Raw genomic sequence first — 4,589 nt, 5'->3', positions numbered from 1 at the left:
AAACGCTACCGAGCATGCTCCGTGGCACGTGGGCATGCTCAGTAGCAGCCGTTGAAGCGCGGCGCCCATTCTTCCTTGCCCTCACTTGGAATCAGGTTGCACTGCCTTACTGGAAGCGAGGACGCAAGGCGCGTCTCAATTAGGGACTAGGCGTGTAGCGGTCGTGCCTGGGTATGGTTTGGGGCTTGTTTTGTTTTTGCACCTACAACAAGGCTAATAGTTTTTACAAGCAAAAGTAGCAGAATGGTGAAATACAGGGTGGGGAAACATGCAAGAGTTGAATGGAGCTCCAGATCTGGCAAATTTGAGGCACAATCCTATGCATGTTTAGACTGAAAAAAAAAAAAAAAAAAGTCCTACAATTCCCAGCATTCTCCAGGCAGCATTGCTGGCTGGGGGATGCTGGGAGTTGTAGGACTTTTGTTGTTGTTGTTGTCTAAACATACATAGAATTGCGCCCTAAACTAATTTCCTCATTTTAAAATCAGCTATTCCTAATTGTCATTAGTGCATACAACTGCTGTGTGTGCACCACGCCTCTGAGAAGGTCCCCTTACACCCGCATTTGTTGTTACAGGGGTACACAGGCAAGTTCATGTCTGCATGCGAAGGAGGATGTCCAGCTACGAATGCGAAGTCAGCCACGCATCGACCTCAAAGAGGCAGTATGTGTGCTTAGCTTTCCCAAGAGCCCCTTTCACTTTAGATGGAAACATGAGCTCTGTCTCCTATGATAAGTAAACAGTCAGCTGTGCCCCAAGGAATTTCTACACCAGCTTAAAATCCTGCATTTAAAACGGGGCTTTCCACTTCCGTTTTAAATGCAGGATCACAACTGATTCCCTTTGCACGTGCTTCCTTCTTTGCAGATGGCCATTCCCATAGCGTTATGTTTCCGTGAAGAGGCATTACGCACGCTGCAGGTTCAGCGATACTTGCTCCTGGGTTCCTGCCCCTTTCCCTCCCCTGGCACATTACTGGTGGATGGGGGCTGACACACGGACAGCCCCCCCACCAATCTCCATGGGCCTGCCTCCCTCTTCCATGCTTTTGGCCAGTCCCTGCTGCTCAGCCCCTCTGCTGCTCCTCCGCTCTGCCGCCCCCTCTCGCTGCCACTCTGCTGCTCTCCTGTTTTGAACAGGCAGGCTGAAAATGGCAAGGAGCCAAAATGGCGCAGGAGCAGGAAGGCTGAACGCCCATCAGTCCTTCGTCACCACCTTCAACATCAGGACCATGCCCCCAACAACCACACTCAGCACTTCATTCATGCTAGGGGAGACGTATACGGGGAGGACATGGCGCTCCATTTGCGCACATCTGGAAGAATACCCCCTTTTTTCCATTTGAGGAAAACACGGGATAGGTGGGAGGAAATAGTGGAATAATGACTGGACAACGACGACGTCATGTAATGGACCCGCACAATTCAGTGAGTGAGTAACCATGCATGCGCAATAAACTTGAGGTGTAGAGATCCTGCAAGTCCCTGGCCCGGCCCGCCCACAAGGAATGATTTCTCTTTCAAAACAAAAATTAAAAGTCCAGACTCATATTTCTTTTACAAAATTATTTTCCAGTCAACAAGAAACCAATTGTTTTATCATTTCATATGCACAGAATTGCATATGAGCTGTCCTCACTATGTCTAAACCATCTTTCTGTTGACTCTCGTATAGCTTGAATGTAATGTACTTCTGCATTAGTGCTGTCAAATTCCCATTTCTGAGGATTTTCTCCTTCTCTGTGTAGGCTTCCAAATGTGATGGCATGTGACTCTAAGCAACATAGTATATATGCACAAAAGGAAAATGCACGGCGGAATTGTAGCAATACATGCTGTGCATGAGAATTATAATCACATGCCATTGTGCAGTTCAGCCCTGGGCTGCCTCCCCAACATCCCCACAGCAGATCCATGATCCACAGCCTACCGGGTACTGTATTCGGAGAGCAACTGACTTAGTTTTGCATATTTCACAATAGAAAAGTAGTCTGTTAGAGAAAAGACTTGTTTTGAGGCTACCTAGAAACTAGGTTTTCTTTCTTGTTTTAAGGTTCGCTGTAATTGTGTTCTGAGCTTAACGTTTAAAAGAAAAGTATAAGAAAATAGGGAATATCAAACTGGATCAAACTAAACACCATGCTAACTCAGCACACTGTTCCCAACGGTGGCAAGCAGGATGCTCTTGATAAATTAACAAATCAGGACAGTACTGTGGTGGCATCTTCTGTATTCTTTCAGAAAATGGAAGTATTGCACAAACAAGAACAAAAGGGAACACAAACTTGTACAAAAGAAACGTAAGGAGACAGTAAGGGGTACAAATAAAGATTTTGAGGTGCATATTACTAATAACACAAAGAGTAATTATATAAATACATCAGAAACTAGACTGCTGGATGGCAATGGAGTTAATGAAGCACTGAAGAAGGATAAAGAGACAGCAGAAAAGCTGAATGAATACATCTGTCTTCACTGCAGAAGATATAGGTAACTGGGATCTACTGATAGATCTCCAGGGGATCTGCAGTAGATCAGCAAGAGTTTTGATTCCCTGCGGTTGAGCAAGAGGGACATGCCTTTTCCTCCATACTAAATGGGGATGCTGAAATCAAGATTGGGGAGGGAGGGGGGTGAATCAGGTAGAAGTGTATGAGTGCAAAAGGGTTTGTGTGTGCAAGGTCCAGTTCTAGTACTGAAAATTAATTCCTAGGTGAAGATGTCCTCAGAAGCACCTTGTTCTTCAATTCTGTGTGTCCCCATCCCCTCCACCAACCTTCCTGATGTTCTATTTTGCATCTAGCTCCAGTTGGGAGACCTTGGGATTCTAGCAAAATAGAAAGTAGATCCTGCAAGCCAACTGTCTACCCATCCCCGACCTCCGGCACAATCCTATGTATGTTTACTCAATAGTGTCATTATGTTCAATGTGATTTTTCCTCCCAAGTAAGTCTTTGAAGGTTTGCAGCCTTAAAGTGAAAACCAAATACAAGATATGTGTAGGTCTGCCCCAAATGGAGAGAACTGTGACAAACCCAGATGAATGCTGTGAATGCTAGAAAATAGAGGTACCTTTGGGGCACACAAACCATCTCCCAGTATATACGCCAAATCGATGCCTGAGATCTTCTGAAGAGGCCTGGTTGATTGTTCCATCACCAACAATGTATGGTCAGGTAACAGCATGGGAGGGGGCAATCCTATCAAGATCAATGGTTGCCTCTTATCCCAGGGGCAATCGCCTATCCAGCACAGGGCGGAAGGAGTGGTGAGGAGCAGATCTCCTCCTTGCTCCCCAGCCCTGCTTTCGCGGCTAGACAGCTGATTTTGGCTGTCTAGCCGCAGGACCTCGGAGCGTGGGAAGCAGCAGCAGGACAACACATAGGATCTGTTGTACTGGATTTCCGACTTCCCGGCCGGCCCCGCCCCCAGAAACGCCCCATTTTCACCGCTCTGCGCTGCTCTTACAAGCGCGGAGTGTGGGACCGATCTGCACTGCCTACGAGGCGGCACGGGAAGGGGTGGGTTCTCCAGGAGTGTGGGCTGCGAGGTTGGTTTCCGGGAACTGACCTATCCTATTGGCCATCTAGCTGCTGACTAGTGGCCATAGGATTGCGCCCTAAGTGGACTTTCTTGGTAGTGGCACCCTCCACTTCTAGAACACACTCCCATGTGTGGTACAAGAGGCAGAAACAGTGGCAAACTTTAGACACCTCTTGAAAGACGCACTTATTTACTCAGGCTTTCCCTGACGTGTAATTGTACTGCTCCATTTTACTGTTTCTGTAATTATTTTAATGTATTTTATTATTTTATATTGTTTTTATATTGGCTTTTATCCTTTATTTTATGCATTTCTTATATAAACCACTTACGAGATCTTAGGATACCAAGTGGTAGATAAGTAGTTTAAATAAATAAATAAGCCCACACATGAATGGTGTCCATCATGTTTGAGTGACTGTCACTCAACATTCACAGACTTAACCTGAGTGTTCGGACAGTAATGAAATTTGTCTGGGCTTGTCAACATTTACTTTAATTTTTGTGAACTGCCCAGAGATTGGGCGGTATAGAAATGCAATAAATAAATAAATCCTAATAATGATGTGCAGAATCTTATTGAAAATTGCTATTCTACACATGTAGGGACTGATAAAAGCTTTCGACAATTCTTGGAGACAGAAGCCAGGAAAGGATTCAGCCAGTGCTTTTGCATTTTTAAATAGGCACATGCTTAATTCCACATTGAAACAGAGGTTTGTTTAAAGACACAGTCAACTTTCCTGAAGCTAAGCAGGTCTGGGGCTGGTCAGTGCCCAGATGGGAGACCCCTAGCATGCTGCCTTGACCATGATGGAAGAAAGCTGAGATATAAATGCAATACAAAATAATTTACATGTGCATGCCCAACCTTTCTTAACAGGGGATATCTGTAGTTTGGACACAAAACAAAGAATTGGCCCTAACTTATGAAGTTACTTGTCAGAAATATTCCTGAGCAAAGAATAAAACAGAACATATATTTTGGAGTATTAAAAAAAAGAAAAAAAAAAAGAAACCTTCCTGGTTGTATTTGTGTTCATAT

This window comes from Heloderma suspectum, chromosome 5 (assembly GCF_057233095.1).
Source record: "Heloderma suspectum isolate Gila_16-S chromosome 5, 16-S_ref, whole genome shotgun sequence".
Taxonomy (NCBI): Eukaryota; Metazoa; Chordata; class Lepidosauria; order Squamata; family Helodermatidae; genus Heloderma; species Heloderma suspectum.
The sequence above is the reverse complement of the archived record's forward strand: the minus strand, read 5'-3'. Positions refer to the sequence as shown.